Raw genomic sequence first — 17,451 nt, forward strand, 5'->3', positions numbered from 1 at the left:
ATAGATAAATATCAGGTAAAGGAGCCTAATAAATGTTTTATTTAAAAAGTACACAATATCTCAACACATACACTGTATTCTATAAGAAAGTGAAGAAAGTACTATCTGTGGACTTTTTCCTATTGCGACGTGTCTAGGCCAACCGCAAAGTTGGAGGGCATCCTCCCCAAGACCACCCTCACTTCTGACACCAAGTTCGAACCCTCAGTTTCAATAATTAGCTTACATGGGCTGAAAGCTATTATCCTCAGGACTAGGGCTCATTACAGGGAAAAGACACAGGTTAAAATCAACCAAGGGGAAAAACGCACAGGGCGGAGTCCAGGAGAAGTGCCAAATGCAGAGATTCTTTTGTCCTTTTCCTGGGGTCAGGAACAGGTTACTCTCCCAGGATAGAGGAATGCCAGTACAGAAGGAGTTCTGCCAACCGGGGAAGAGCACCTGAGCTTGTGCCCAGAATTTTCAGTGGGACTTCATCACATAGGCATGACTGACTGATTGATTACCCACATGGTTAATCTCAGTCTCCAGGTTGATTGATCCAAAGACCCTACTTTACTTCACATTGTTAATCTTTCTGCAGTGGTTAGCCCCCACCCTGGGACTACAAGGGTGTAGCCTCCACCCTTAATCACATTGTGAGACTATCCAGTATGACTCAGGCAAACAAAGACACTCTATCAGACACAATATTGCTAAGAACAAAAGATTACCCCCCAGAAGCCAAGGGCAAAGTCCTCACCTTCATTTTGGACAAGAGAGTCTTTACTATGAATTCTTTACTACATCTCTACTACATTGGCTTTAGAAAGTATCCAGATTTTTATTTAGCCAGTCAGAAATGGTGAAAATCATGTGTTCCTCACCCCGACTTCCTGTCCTCTCTAGAAAAGGGAGCATTTATTTTCTTGACCCACACAAACCATGAGGCCTGGGAGAACTGTCAACATTCTTCGACTTTCCTATTGTCCCTTTCACACCTTTATTCTTCTCTTCCTTAGGAAGTTCTCCTTTGATGAGGTTGGAGCCAACCATCTCTCCACACCTACTCACTAACAAATTCCCAGCCATTTCTTGCTTTTACAGATTTGGGAAATTTCCCAAGTCTTTCCTTTCATATTGAATCTATGAAGTCAGTAGTTTTGCCTGAACACTCATTAACCTCCCAGACTAAATCTATCTTGACTTCATTATCCACTGAAACTATAACTCTGAAACCTTGAGCTTTAATAAATGATCTGATTACAACCTCTCATCCATTTAGTCCACTACCTCTCTTACTTCTAGAAATAGGCTCTTTGGCCCTTAATGACCCCTTAATGACCCCTTAATTCCAAATCTCTCATTTGCAAATCCGGTGGACATCTTTCAGACCCTGTGCTATTTGACCTTTTCTGAATCTGACACTTTTTAACTTCTGGCTCCTTGAAATGCTGCCTTCCCTTGGCTTCAGTGATGCCCCTCTCTCCTACTTCTCCTGCCTTACTGAGAATTTCCTTATTACCCTCCTTTATGGACTCCTGTTCCTCTGCTTACTCCTCAAATATTACGGTACCCTGAGATTCTCTCCTGTCTTGATCTCCCTTTGTTTCCTTCCTGGGCTTGGCATTGTCTTCAGAACACAATCCAAATTATGCAGCATAGAGTATCTACCATCTGCGTCCAGTTTATATTCAACTCAGTTCTGAATTAAAAAAAAATTTCAGCCAACCCATGGTACACAAAATGACAACCTTATCAGTTGATGTAAATTTTTCAAATGTTCCAAATTTTTCATACCTTTGTGTCTTTGTTCATGCTGCTCCCTCAGCACAGGCACTTCAGAAGAACTTATTCAACTCCAAGGCTCCAAGGAGGGAACATGTTATGTATGCTATGCCAGTGAGACCGCTGACTGCAACCCCCTGACCACAGTGACTGGCTCAGGGAGAGGCAGATATGTGAGGCCAGTTAGGGCTCAAGAAATTCAGTTCTGGGGCTTTGAGCTCCAGAGCCAGCAGACCCTCTCCTTTCCTAGTCTGCCTTAGGCTCTGGGGGACAGCATGAAAAGCCTGAAAATGGAGCCAATCCAGAGGAAACAAGCTGAGAAGTGGATGCTGGTGGTATCATCTGAGCCCTAGATCAAGCTACTACTTGAAAGCTAGAGCTACTGCCAGATCTTTCCATGATGAAATAAATTCTCTTTGTGCACAAACCAGTTTGGATTTATTTTTTCACTTCTTAAAAAAGGAAATCTAAAAACTGATACTGTGCTTGTCCGATGAAAAATTAATCAGTTGATCCGAGAAAGAAATGGAAACTTTTATTTGAGCCAAATTTGAGGGTTATAACCCAGGTAGAGCATCTCAGAAAGCCCTGAGAATTGTTCTGCCAGTTAGAAATCAAGGCATAGTTTAATAAGTTTTTTGAGACAGAGAGCTGTACCTCAAATGATGTATTGACAGTTTACATAATCCAGATCTAAGCATCATCCTGGTGGGTCATGTGACCTCTTATAGTATCAAGAAGGAACATTATCTTTTAAGGAGTTGCTGTGTTGATGCAAGGAGAATGTTGCTCCTAATGACTGAGCAGGTAGTCCTGCCAGTAGGGGTGGGGTGGGGGGAGTTGGTCGATGCATCATGCAGATACACAATGCACAGTGTGGGGAGAGAAGGCAAAAGGGGAGAGAAGAAATTTTTACACTTAAATTTTTCTTGTCTTGCCATAAAATAGGAATTTTATTTCATATGCTCAACAAATATTTGTCAAATGAATGGAAACCATAAAATGGGTAGGTTAATGATCTCACAGGGCTGGCCTGAGAATTAAATGATTAACCAATCTGAAGCACCAAGTCCAGTGCTGAGCAAAAAGCAGATACTCAAAACTTTCATTATGTTTCCGTGCCCCAGCCCTTTCCCCACAAAGTCCACACAATGCAATTCAAAATTGCTACCTGAACTTGATTTTATAGTACTTAAAAGGTAAATATTCTCAAATATTTGAATTATTAAATCCTAGACTTTCTGCCTATAAATCTTTTTCTCCTATTAAAAAGCACAACTTTACATTTTTTCCCTTGTGTAATATCTTAAGATGTTTTGCTTGTTTTACATGGAAAAACACAATATTTAAAGTAAAAGATTGTAAGATCTGACTTCATAAATAAATAATATTTTTACATGTCAAAAAAATCACAATGTGGAGGAGGATATAGCTCAGTGATAGAGCATATGTTTAGCACGCATGAGGTCCTGGTTTCAATCCCTTGCACCTCCATTTAAAAAATAAATAAGTAAACATAATTACCTCCCTTCAAAATAAAAAAAAAATTTTAAATCACAATAAAATTTAAAACATGTTAAACCTGGAAAACTACCGAACATGTGTAAACAAAGAGTATCTTAAACAGCTTATGAATCATTAAGAAAAGGACAAACAGAATAATAGAAAAAAATGTGTGTTGAATACGAATAGTCTATTTGCAAAAGAATACCTACAAATGACCATTAATTTGTAATTTGTAATTAAATGACCATTACATTTTAAATATCAGCAAAATATTCAAAGCCATATGCATTAAACTAACAAAATACAACTTTTCCCTTATCATATTGGCAATTTTGGGAAAGAAACAGAGAAATATGCACACCTATGCTCTACTGGTCAAAGTATAAATTTTTAGAATGCTGATTTACAATTTGCATGAATTTTTTCAAAATATATGTAAACTTTGGCCCAGTAATTCCACTCCCAAGAATTTATATTTAGAAATTAATCACAGAAATGCACAAAGAATTAGGAAGAATGTTGTTAGAGTAACATTTTTTATAATGGTGTGAAAAATTAAAAATAGGATAATGGCATCTACTTAGTAGTTACTGAATTCCCACTTATTAAATGTATTATGTGTCAAGGACTGTACTGAATTTCATATATATTGTCTCATTTATTCTTCATTTTATAGTTTAACAATTGGATTCAGAGATGTTAAGTATCTTGATCAAGATCATAAAGCTAGTAAGTGGCAGATTCAGAATTGAAACCCAGTTATATCTGTTTTCAATCTTTACCACTATTTTCAGATTTTCTTGTCAAGCTTTTGTCCAGCCATAGGATGTTATGTATGATGCAGCTACTGAAGTGATATAAAGAAATATAAAGAAAAGTGATGTAGGAAAATGTTTGATACTGTGTTAATTGAAAAAAAAAATCAGATCATCAGACTTTACATATAGAATGATTTTTTTTTTAAACAAAGTATGAATCTCTCTTCACAGAAAAAGATCTGCAATAAAACACTCTTAAAAGACGGTTATCTTAGGGTGGTAAAATTATCTTTGGAATTTGTTTACTACTTCATAGTCTTGCATTTTCTAAATGCACAAACAATTAATGCATAGTAGAGACTCTAGATGGGTACGTATTATTTTTGCAGCCAACAAGTTATTAAAATACTTTGATATGGCCCCTAATTTTTTTCTTCTTGTGTGGTATGAAAAGACAAAGCCTCTTTAAAAAATAAAGTTTGAAATATCTTTCTATTTGGCATTCAGAAAGTTTTTATAAAAGTACATAAAACTAAAGATTAAAAAATGATAATTTAATGATTTCAAAAGTAAAGGGTAAACCAATGAAAAACAGAAAAGTTGAGAATATACAAAAAGAAAGCTGTTGATAATTTGATTGCAACCCCATTTAAAATACTTCTATTCTCTGTTCTTGGTTGTGGCACTTTTACCTGAAGGAGGGGCCAAGACATTTCTGTATGAAGAACAGGTGGAGCCTCTCCAATTGGCCTGCTCTCAAAGATATTTTACAAATATAATACAGCAATCTGCTTTTATCCTAAGGCAGGAAAAAAATCTGAAATGGGCAGACGTTTTAACTTTGACATCAAGACTCCAAAATATAGATTGTCTCCTAGAGTGGCAATAACAGATTAGTTGCTCCTAGGACTCATAAAATCAAATGTAAATACTTGTATTGCTCAAAACTAGGAAGGATACATTCAACTGATTAAAACAATCCCTAACACTGCATTGGACATAGAATCCCTGCCTAGATGAGCTTAGTGTTAGGAATCTCATTAAAATTCCAAATTCTGTTTTTCAACTTATCTATAACATGATTCAAAACCAGTTTAATGTGATTTCAACATATTTATGTTTTATGGGAAATATTTTGCAAGGCATTCTGTTACTTTTAAGAAAAGTTCTGACAAACCTGTCTTCTAAATTTAAACTGTTCAAAAATACTCTAAAACCAAATTAGTAACATATTATCATTACAGTGCTAGTAGACCAGTGATAAATGAGGGAGGGTTAAGGGGGGAGTGTTGGTAGGGAAGACAGGAGGAAGATGAGGACAGAGAGAGAAATAAAGATGAATTAAATAGGAGGGAAGAGTGTTAAAGAGTGAATAAATAATGTATGTATAAATAGGGAAAAATAACAATGAAGATTTTGTGGTACAAATAAGAATATGCCCTAAAGAGCTCTTTTGGTATTTTCTTCTGTTTGGTACTACTTAGAGAAAGAAGGTAAAACTTCAAGAGAAAGACGTTAAGGGGAAAGGAACTAAGGCACATGTAGTGAGATATTTTCCTGGATGTTTAATCTGTGTTATTTCATTAAAGAATGAATCACTTTTAATTGGACCCTATGTTCAGGGCGTAACCTCGTTTAGTCTTCCCCACAGGCTTAAGAGTATTATTATTTCCAATTTATAAACGGGAAAATTGACACTCGAATAGGTTAGGTAATTTGACAAAGTTACTTGGGCATTAAGAGGTTAATTTTTTTTTCTCTCAAAACTGGGATCTTTCTCCTCCCCATCACGGCATGACAATATCAAGAGCTATAGTGTGCTTCACGGGGCGAAATGCAGGCAGAGTGAATAACCTGTCTGGGACTCAAGACAAACTTCACAGACTAACAGATAAACCACCGTCAGATTGTTTGGAAATGAGTAGCATGAATTAGGATACTGTGCTGGGAGGAATTTTTGCTTTAAATGTAAAATTAAAGGTGAATTGATAATGAAAATGTAAAGATCATTAAATCTTACTTGGGTTCTTCCAAAAGCAGATTAAGCAAAAATAAGAGCTTTGGTGTGAGAACTTTATTTAGGAGTGACCCTGGGAAGTGTGATGAAGAAGCAAAGCAAGAAAAGAAGAAAAGTCAGTGCATTAATGAGTGGGTTACTGCTCTGGGCAATTCTTGGTAATTCTGAGACTTGATGGAATTGATGTAGAACCCATGACAGAACTGTCCCTTCGATGGGTGAGGAAGCTAGGGTATTTATCCACAACATTCATCCCTCATTGATCGGCGGTTATTCGGGGTCGTTACATCCCTGGCACTTCCACCCTGCCCCACAAATTGGCTGAGCTCACTCCTGAGACCAGAGAAAGTCTCCAGGCAGGAAGACACAGATGCTTGAGGTAAGATGCCATTGGCATATAAAGGAATTCTTGAAGCTGCAAGTGACATTAGGAGTGAATTGAGGGGATGCAGGCAGGACATCCATAGTTATCTATAGAGACCAGTAAATAATTGTGTGTGTGTGTGTGTGTGTGTGTGTGTGTGTGTAACTTCAGCAGAATAAAATGCAGTTTAAGAAGTTAAGTAGGTTCAAAAGGATAAAATGAAGGGGGAAAAAAAGATCTTTCTTTTATACACCTTTCTACCACTTGATGGCAGTATACCAAAGTTTAGATGATTGAAACTAAAAGGAAGGGGAAAAAGGTAGTAATAATGACTTAAAATGACACCAAATATCTCATGATAATGGCTGCAAAACAACTTCCCAAAATGTGTTCTTTTTCAGCTGGAGATTAATCTACTGTTACTATATTGCTATATTGCAAGTTTTTCAGAAAGATTCTTTTTTCAGTGCTTCCCTTCTCCCCCAGCCCCTGCCCATTTTTACACCTATTATAGACTCATTCAATCACTATAACAATGCAGTGAAACTATGGAATTAATGCTTAAACCACTTTCTTACTTTGTATGTCTCTTCACTTCACTCTCTACTGAGGCCTGATTTGTCTCTTTACATTGGTATTCTTTATAGAAACAGGAAGTTCTTCCTTTTAGTAAGAAGGGAGTTTTCTTTCTAACCAAAATGCTGGGGAAAAAAAATAATTACAAAAGCAAAACTCTTACCATTCTTTTGTATTCCCTTCTTGTGTCATACATTTCTTTTTAAACTACTTAAAATGATTTACTTAAAACCTTACAAGTTAAATTTAAAGTTTGTACTAAATACCGTTTTTATCTTTGAACTAAATGTAAAATTAAATAATGACAAACTGTTATTAATTCTAAAAGAATGGTTACTTTCTCAAACTCCCTTTCTACTTCCTTTTGGTTTTGTCCAACTGATTTGATTGTTTCTATGTGGGGCCTTCTTTCTTCTCTGACATTAAATGTTGGAATTATCCAGGGTTCTGTCTTCAGACATGAATTTTCTCTCACCCTAGTCACTTCCTCTAAGTAATCTCCTCATATCCAAAGTTTAAATTATCTCCAAGTTACTGATGGTGCCTAGATTTATATTTCCAGTCTCATCTCTTCCTGAAGCTCCAGTTTCGTTTTGTGATGCCTAATAAACATTTCCACTGGAAGTCCCATGGGCACTGCAAATTCAACATGTCTACCGGTTAATTCATGTCCCATCCCAAACATGTTCTATCCCACACCCTTTTGTCTTTTCACTGGGTTGTTGAGAATGAAATACTGGAGTCATTTTAATGTGAATAATGATAGTACTTTAAAATATTGAGTTTTCACCTTGTTCCAGGCACTGAGTCTTTTATATGCATTACCTTACTGAATGCTCAAAACAAGCCTATGAGGTAAGTACTATTGTTAAAACCATTTTACAAATGAGTTAACAGAGACCTGCTCACAGCTTCAAGGCTAGTAAGTAGAGAAACTGAGATTTAAACTCAGGCAGTGCGTTTTCAGAGTCCATTTAACAGTAGCAGGACCCAATATCCGTGTTTCTAAACATTTTCTCCCCTCCATTGCAACTAGGTTGGAATCATCTATCTATTTCTGGCAAGTGAAATGGGAACAGAAGTGATGTATATCTCTCCCAGGCCAAGGCACTTAAAGAAATGGTGTTCTTCTCAATCCCTTTTTTCCTTCAGCTGTGGCAACCTTAGAGGCCATGAATTCCAGATGGCGTAGCGACAAGATGGAGGAGACTCCATATAATTAAGGAAAAATACCTCTGTGGCAAGTTGCAGAGATTTTAGAGTTTGTTGTTATCCCAGCATGTCCCAGCCTACCCTGTCTAGTACAAGCAACATGCCAATAAATTCCCCCCTCTCCATCACTATCTGCTTAGATCAATTACCAAATCTTTCCATTCCTCCTTAGTTCTTCTTCCTTTCTGTGCTTTCCATAGTGCCTTGGGCTGAGCCCTCATTATTCCTCCAAATGGGACAGCGACCACAGCCTTCTAAATAACTGACTTTCCGGCTTCCATCCTCAGCCGTCGCCAATCAATATGCCACGGTGCAGCGAGAGTGACCCTTAAAAATGACATTATATTAATTCCCTGGCCTCACTTAACATTTTTAATGGTCTTCCCGTTCCCCAGCAGGTAATGCCCAGTCTCCGCAGCATGGGCTCCAAGACCCTTGAAAGGCTTGATAAAACCTACCTCCCTCACTGATCAGTCCTCTCAACCTCACATTCATCCCAATAAGGTCCTCAAATGCACTGTATTCTGCTTTCTAATATGCAGCTCCTTCTGGGAATGCCTTTTCCATGCATCTTTTGAAATTCGACTTAGCTTTTGCCTTTTAGGAAGAAATCTCCCCTCCACTTTATTCCATCTCCTCTTTTCTGTGCTCCCATGGCCTCCTTTTCTGGCCCTTATGCCACTGCATTGTAGCTCTTGTTTCCCATGTCTGTGTTGATTTCACTAACTGTCATATTCATGTTAATATCGTCACTACCATGCACAGTGTCTGGAACATTTTGGATAATTCAATATTTGTTGAATAAATTAATAAGTACATGAATGAATGAAAAATATTTTTCTCTATAATGTGTTTCCAGATAGGCTTTAGGGAAAGCAGGATCATTAAAACAGTCACAAAATTGCATTTTCTGGCTGTGATAGCTAGTCTGCAAAGATGGCCCCCAGTGAACCATGCCTCCCAGTATTCACACTCTTATATAAACCATTCCTACATTGAGTCTGGCCTGGCCTTGTGATTCGTTTTAATCATTAGAATGTGGAAGAAGTAGGGGTGGGAAGGGATAAATTGGGAGCTCGAGATTTGCAGATACTAACTGTATATATTATATAGATAAACAAGTTTCTTCTGTATAGCACAGGGAACGATATTCAGTATCTTGTAGTAACCTATAATGAAAAAGAACGTGAAAACAAATATATGTATGTATATGTAAGACTGAAACATTATGCTGTACACCAGAAATTGACACAACAGTGTAAACTGACTATACTTCAGTTAAAAAAAAGGAATGTGGAAGAAAGGAAATGGTGCAACTTCTAAAGTTGGGCTTAACATATCTGCAGCTTCCAATTTCTCTATTTGGGCTATTCCTTTTGGAAACCAACTAATGTGCTATGGTTAGTCCAAATTATGGAGATGACATAGGGAGGAAAATTGAGGCACTTTAGTCAACAGTCCCAGCTGACTTCCCAGACGCCAGCCAGTACAAGCTGCCAGCCATGTGAATGAGTCATTCTGGATATTCTAGACCGGTGGAGCCACAGATAACTGCAGCTCCAGTCAACACTGTGTGGGACAGAAGCACCTCTCAGCTTAGCCCAGTCAACGCCTTCTCGCCTATTCTAGCTTCTTGTGATCATGTCTCTGATGCATGCAATGACAAAGGTGACAATTCTGCTGCCTCCCAAATCTTTGCCATGGTTACCAGTGCCTGCCAATGTCTATGCTAATGTTGCTGGTACTCGATGTTGAGAGTGCAGACATCTACAATGGGGTGCAGTCTTGGGTCACTACAGAAGTTGCTGCACGAATACTGCTGACCTCTTGTGCTTCAGGGTCCCACAGAGATCACTGTGAAACAGCCCTTCAGATTTGATTACATTTTTATTGCATTCCTTTCACTCTAGGACTCAGGCATGAATCCGTGGGGGTTGGGTCACTAAATAATGTGAGGGACAGACAGAGAGAAATGGTGCCATATTCATAATCATTTCTTCTCCTTTACACTGGCCCCTTGTCCTTCAGCTACACTTCTGTGCCAGGACATTCTCTTCCCTTGGATTAAAATCTTCCCCAAAAGGTACCAAAATCCTTCATTGTTTACACATCTGTTTACGATACTAAGCTACGAACCTCACCAGATCTTCAGACATGGCCAGAGAAGACTGAAACCAAGAGGTTCAACGTGCCCAGATTCTAGTGGAACTAAGACCAGACACCTCATTCATTCATTTATTTTAAGTGCAGAATACCTCTTCTCTTCCCACTTGCGTTTGCTAACACCTCTCCTTCTCCTTGGGGAAACTGCCCTTCCCCCTTTCCAACTAGTTGTGGTTGGATGGTCAATTACAGTACATCACCCCACCCTAGCCCACAGGGATGAGAACACGAACCTGTTCCAGTCAATCATGCAACCACATCTCTCTAAGAAAGAGGATTGTTTTAAAGGATTAGTACAGGCCCCAAGGTAGGGCAGAAAGAGTTCTTCTCCGAGACTTCTTTTTTCAGGAACAAGACTCCTTTCTCGAGGCACAAAATAAGAAGGTTGTAATCCTGGGCTTCTATATGGATAATACTTTGAAAAAAATGAAGTCTAGAAGAATTATACAGATGAGAAACGAATGGGGTAAAACAGAGTGAGTTATGGTTGTGCTGAATTGGAAGTTTTTCTCCCTGAGATACCTGAAGTTACCTGCTCCCTACAGAAATCCATCAATTCTGTAACGGGTCCCATTCTTTTTCCACTAATTCCCATTTTTCACACTGGTAGTTTGAGTTGAATTTCTAGCAGTTAAAAAATAAAATTCTGACTATTACAAGAAAAGCATACCAAAATGATAAGAATATTTTTCTTGTTTTTAATTATCTGACTTTTATTCATAATAGGAAAGTGACTTATAGTGAAAAGAGCTGAAGTTGCAGTATATTTAAAGAGCTATTTAATAAGAAACCAATGTGCTATGGGATAAAATTTGTGGTTACTATGAGCTAAGGAGGTTAATAAATTGTTCAAGAAAAGAAAATTAGATTTTCAGAGTTTTTTGTAGCGGGAAAAATTTATGGAAAATATATGCTTTGTTGGAGTAAAATGATAATTGTAAAAGTTATTCAGCTTTACCATTTTCTCTTGCAACTGCTATGTGAAATTTTTGTGTAAAAAAATGAATATATCTATAATCTTGCCATCCAGAAAAGATGGTACAAAGTGAAGTAATGAAACTCTTTGAGAGTTCTTTACTATTGAATAACGCTATGCTCTGGATGTAATGAAGTTTTCTATTGGTTTTTAGAGTGAAACATGTACCAGGTTTAACTCTAACATACTCAATCATTCTTCTATTTAACAACTGGTTAATATTAATATTAATAATTAATATTAACCTCAGCAAACTATAAAATTTCTTGTAAACAAGGCTGCAAGGACCACTTATGAAATGTGTAAAGATATCTAAAGAAGACAAGTTAACTAAATTCATCATCAAAGATTTACTCTGTCAAACAAGAAAGTAGAAATTTGACAACTCAATTTATACAATAAATTACCTTTTTACATCGTATTGACAAGTGTGAACACTTTGATTTCCCAGTACTATGAAGAAAAGGAGGCACATGGAAGAAATATCCTGAAAGAGGAAGTTGGTTGACTATAAAGTTAACATCTCTCCTCAGTTTTAACAATTGAATCCCATCTGCAAGTTGTGACTGGTGAAAGACGGGGTTTAAGCCACTGCACTCTGAGCCTAACAACACACTACATGTGCTCCACTACCGACTGAAACGTGAAGTGAAAACGCTCGTCGTTAGCTTCCCAGGAGGTTCTACTGAGAGAAATAGATGATAAACAACTGCTTTTTTGGTTCAACTGAATTTGATTTCAAGTATAGGGCTAATGACGTCAATGTTTTACTTTTTTTTCTGTGTAAACTTGTGCTCCATTTTATTTGAGGCTTTTTCCATTCTATAATAGCACTGGAACTCAATGTAAGAATTTTGCCTTTTTCCATTTGTTATCACCATAATCAAGAAACTAACATTTATTGAATAATTATGTGCCAGACACTATGATGTACATTTATAGATATAATCTCATACAATCCTCCCCCAGATTCTATATGGTGTGTATTTTACTCACATTTTACAGAGAAGAAAACTAATGATAAAATGGGCTTGTGACTTGTCTAAGATCATTCAATTAGTAAGTAGCCAAACTAGAATTAAACTCAGGTTTCCCGAGCTGTATTTCCCTCTCCCATTGTACCATGCTGGTAGCTTTGTTTCACAGACATAAAGATTAGAAAGTTAAAGGCAATTGGAAAAAGGCTTATTAACTTGGAATCCTCACTTTCTCTGCAACCTAAGAGCGTTTATGGGCAAAATGACACTGTTTCAGCTTAATAACAGCTTTTATTGATTCTCCGTAGAGACGGTATCTATAAAATTCCTAGTACAGTGCTTGTTACATTGTCAGGGCTAACTAGTTCTCTTCTAGTGCTCCCTACTTTAGCATTTTAGGATGGATAAAATCTACTACTTGATATTACTGTATTTGCTTTCTGTGTAATAATACTATAGAAGACTCCTGTTGTCTTGTCTGCCCAATGTCCAAGCTTCCTCTGGGAACTGTTTTGCATGTTCACCTACTGTGGTAGATTAAGTGATTTAGCTCATCCTTCCTGCATCCCACGCTGACTCCAGCTTCAGTGTGGGCAGGAAGTATTTCCCTGCCCCTTGACTTAGTGTTTAGCCACGTGACTAGATTGATCAGCAGCATGTGGGTGGGAGTGGCAGTGTTAGGATGGTTCCCAGTCTAACCTTCAGAAACCTCCCATGTGCCGGGACTAACTGACCTGCTCTAAGAGGCAGATGAACAACATGCAGAATACTGCCACCCTTGTCACTGCACCCTGAAGCAGAGCTGCCTCAGCCAATCTGCAGATCAGTAGAAATAAACGAAAGTTGTTTTCAACCACTAGTTTGGGGTGCTTTGTTTTATGGCATTAAAGTGGTAAAAGGTAACTCATTACCTCCCGCCCCACCCCACTCTCAATCATAGGGTTCCCACAGGACTTACCAAGTTCATCTTACAAAATCTGACCCCTTGTAATATCTCCTTACGAAATCCTGTCATCAGTTGGTCCAGAGGTCAGCTGGGCTTCTTAGAGCTCTTCTCAATGTTTTGAACTTGGAGGGAGAACATAGGGGCACTCTTTCTGTGGCAGGACGTCTAAGGTGTAAAACCTGAGAGGTATCCTCAGCCATGTTGGCCACTCTGTGGGGAAAGCAGATTTGCAGTGAGAAAGATGAGTCAGGAGGTGAAGGGCGACACCTAGAGGCCCTTTGAGTCCCTAGTTGCAGTTATCCAGGCTCGCTGCCTCCTTATGTTCTCTAGACCAGTATGTTCTCCTTTGTTTGACTAAACTATTTTGGTTGGGTTTAATCACTTACAATTGAGTGACTATTGGCCTATACACATTTTTTCTTTTCCTTTTTTAAAAATTACGGTTAAAAAACATATTATGTAAAATTTACCATCTTAACCATTTTTAAGTATGCAGTACAGTGATGTTAACTATTTGCACATTGTGCAACAGAACTCTAGAACTTTTCTGTCTTGCAAAACTGAATCTCTATATCCACTGACCAGCAATTTCTATTTTTCACCTCCTTCCTTCCCCTGGCAATCACCACTCTACTTTCTGTTTGTTTAAGTTTAACTGCTTTAGGTACCTCATATGTATGGAGTCGTGAGGTATTTGTCTTTTTGCGACGGGCTTATTTCACTTAGCATAATGCCCTCAAATTTCATCCATGTTGTAACATATTACAGAATTTTCTTCTTTTTAGGCCTGCGTAATATTCCATTATATGTGTACTCCACATTTTCTTTATCCCTTCATCCATCGATGGACATTTAGACTGCTTCCACCTCTCGGTTATTGTGAATAATGTTACAACGAACATGGGTGTGCAAATATAGACATTTTCTTCATGGATTCAAACCCATAACTTATTTGTGCAATCTCTGCTTCTCTACTTTGGGAGGAAAAAAATGAAAGAAATATGAAGGACAATTAAAATATTTTGAGGACATAAACACCCATCAGTGAAACACACTCCTGAGCTTTCCCAACCCAGGGCCCTTCTACCTGTCAAATCCCATCCTACCCATATTTCAGGGGCTATCTGTCCTCTGTGGAGCTTCTAAGACATTCCCAATGGAGAATCACTTTCTTTAGCTTGAACCTCTGTGAGGTATTTCTGCCTCTCTGTGCCTCTTGTCACATTTTACTTCTCTCATTCTCCCTTTTTCTGTTGTAATCTTTGTATTTCCCAAATTACACTTTCAAATGTCTTACACATAATTGGCTCCAAAAATCTGTGGAATTGAGTGGTCCCTCATCCAAACCCCCGAGTTAAAACTAGATCCCCTCTTTTGTCCAAGTAAGCCCACTTTTACTCTAATCCACTTACTTTGTGTTGGAGGTTCATATTAAAATCATTGCCCATCATGTGACTGAAATTAAACACCTAAAGCAAAATGGGCAAATGGGTTAGCTAGTTTTAATTTATTTTTTAAAGTGAAATGTAGTCAGTTTACAATGTTATTTTAATTTCTGGTGTGCAGCATAATGTTTCAGTCATACATATATTCCTTTTCATATTCTTTTTTATTATAGGTTACTATAAGATATTGGATATATTTCCCTATGCTATACAGTATAACCTTGTTTATCTATTTTATGTGTAGTAGTTAGTATCTGCAAATCTCGAACTCTCAATTTATCCCTTCCCCAGTAACCGTAAGTTTGTTCTCTACGTCTGTGAGTCTATTTCTGTTCTTTAAATAAGTTCATTTGTGTCTTTTTTTTTTTTTAAAGATTCCACATATAAGTGATATCATATGGTATTCTTTTTCTTTGAGGCTTACTTCACTTAGCATGATGATCTCCAGGTCCATCCATGTTGCTGCAAATGGCATTATTTTATTCTTTTTTATGGCTAAGTAGTGTTCCATTGTATAAATATACCATGGCTTCTTTATCCAGTCATCTATCGATGGACATTTAGGTTGCTTTCATGTCTTGGCTATTGTATATAGTGCTGCTGTGAACACTGGGGTGCATGTATGTTTTCGGATTAGAGTTTTCTCCCGTTATATGCCCAGGAGTGGGATTGCTGGATCATATGGTAAATCTGTTTATAGATTTTTGAAGAATCTCCATACTGTTTTCCATAGTGGCTGCACCAAACTACATTCCCACCAACAGTGTAGAAGGGTTTCTTTTTCTCCACACCCTCTCCAGCATTTATTATTTGTAGACTTTAATGATGGCCATTCTGACCGTTGTGAGGTGATGTTAAAGGTCAAGATATTTGTTGCCAAAAGGTCAACCAGTTGAATTTAATCATCCTTTAGGTTAAGATCTATTTTAGCTTTAAGATTCTTTAGCTTTGTGATATATATACAGTTAATTCTTTTCCCAATCATAAATAAATGAATTTTCTGGTAACCTTCTTAAGGATAGTTTGAAAATCCGCGTTGGTTTATTTTTCCTTACACTTTTACATAGGAAATGTTCTGGGCTTAGTTCTAGGGCTTCTTCCCTTTTATATCTCTAGCTTATATCTTCTTTTTTCTTGGTAATCTCACTCATGCTTGTGGCTTTAAATTCCATCTATGTGCAGAAAACACTCAGATTTTTTGTACCCCACCTATATCTCTGCTCTCAATTTCAGGCTGATATGATGAACTGCCTATTCACCAGCTCCGTCTGGATGCATCATAGGCATTCTAAACCTAACATGTCCTAAAATAAATTCCTAATTCCGTTCCCCATTCCTCTGCAAAATATTTTCCTCTTCAAGTTTTACCCCATCTCAATTATTGGCCACTTTACGCAAACTTTCTAGTTGCTTAGGCTAGAATCCTTGAAGTCAAATCACTGTCACTCCTTTTCTTAAAGCCCCAATAGCTTCTCATCTCAATTGTTGGAAGGGCCGAAAGCCCACGGAGCCTCACATCACTGCCCACCGCCCTTCACTGCAGTTTCTTCTCTGACATCGTTTCCTTCTGATTTCATCTCCCGCTTTCACCTCCCCTTGCTTACTAAGCTCCTCCCACACTGGCCTCCTCACCTCTACTCAAATGCGCCCCAGAGTTTGTTTTCTTCCCCCTCACTGCCCACTACTGTTCCATCTGCCTGGAGCTCACTTCTTCAAATTAACTCCACGGCCCCTCGCTCAAGTCTACCAGGTCTCGAATGCTATATTCCACCAAGCCCTTCTCCCAGCACTCTGAACCCTTTCTGTCTTTTCCACTTTATTTCTGTCCAAAATAAAATTATATTTCACTTATTTATTTTACTTACTGTCTGCCTCCTCACACTAGAATATAAGTGCCATGAGGACTAGATTTTTTTGTTTTGTTTACCCCTTTATTCTCAGTGCTGGAATAATTACTGGAACATAGCGAACACTCAATAAATATCTCTTGAATAAATGAATGTTCTCTAGGAGATAAGCACATAAGGTCAGAACAAATATAAGCAGAACAAAATGATGAAGAATAATTTCCTTTCACTCGAATTTTACCTTTCAATGAATGTGTCTGGATGGCAAGAATGACTCCACGGTACATTTTACATTGTTAATAAAGATGCTCTCATTCAATGATTTTTAAAAAAAATACATATGGATGGAATGGCAGACAAAATGTGAAAAAGTAAAGCGAAAAAAAGATTTTTTTGTTCTCTAAAAATTCATTTTGCTACAGAGGATACTCTAAACAAGTTTTCTTAGTGCAGAGTGTGTACTTCTGGTACAAATGAATAATTTTAAATGGTATACAAATAAGTATTTTCATTTAATAGCCATGTGCTCATTTTAATGTGTTAGGAAATATAAAACTAGCATATCACAACTGGGATTTTCTGGATATGATATTTTAAGGTGAGGCTAAAGCAGAGAGAGCTGTGGTAATCTGTACTCCACAGGAACCGCAGGCGTGGGACTCAGGCCTGCCCATGGTCATAGTGAACCTCCACGACCCAGTCTTCTCCTGGAACTGTTCACAGAATGCAGAACTTCACTAGCATGTTTTCTTACATACTGAATTTTCAAGCCCATTCCTGCATTCTTTTCAGCACTAAATTGAAATGTCACTTTGGGAAGCTGATGACTGTTGGGTACCAGAGTATGAAAACGGTTGCCCTGGAAGCATAATCTAGTCGCTGTTTGGCTGCACCAGC

At 37.8% G+C, this 17,451-nt stretch overlaps 1 protein-coding gene across 3 annotated transcripts in view; it reads right to left on the minus strand.

The window, feature by feature from the left end:
- Positions 1 to 17,451, minus strand: part of C13H1orf141 (chromosome 13 C1orf141 homolog) — a 159,039-nt gene that overhangs the window by 47,638 nt on the left and 93,950 nt on the right. For all 3 annotated transcript variants that reach the window (XM_032494545.1, XM_032494543.1, XM_032494544.1), the window contains exon 4: positions 13,275 to 13,472. The gene's annotated coding sequence lies outside the window, so the exon portion shown is untranslated. The remainder of the gene's footprint in view (positions 1 to 13,274; positions 13,473 to 17,451) is intronic.

The sequence above is a fragment of the Camelus ferus genome, chromosome 13, assembly GCF_009834535.1.
Source record: "Camelus ferus isolate YT-003-E chromosome 13, BCGSAC_Cfer_1.0, whole genome shotgun sequence".
Taxonomy (NCBI): Eukaryota; Metazoa; Chordata; class Mammalia; order Artiodactyla; family Camelidae; genus Camelus; species Camelus ferus.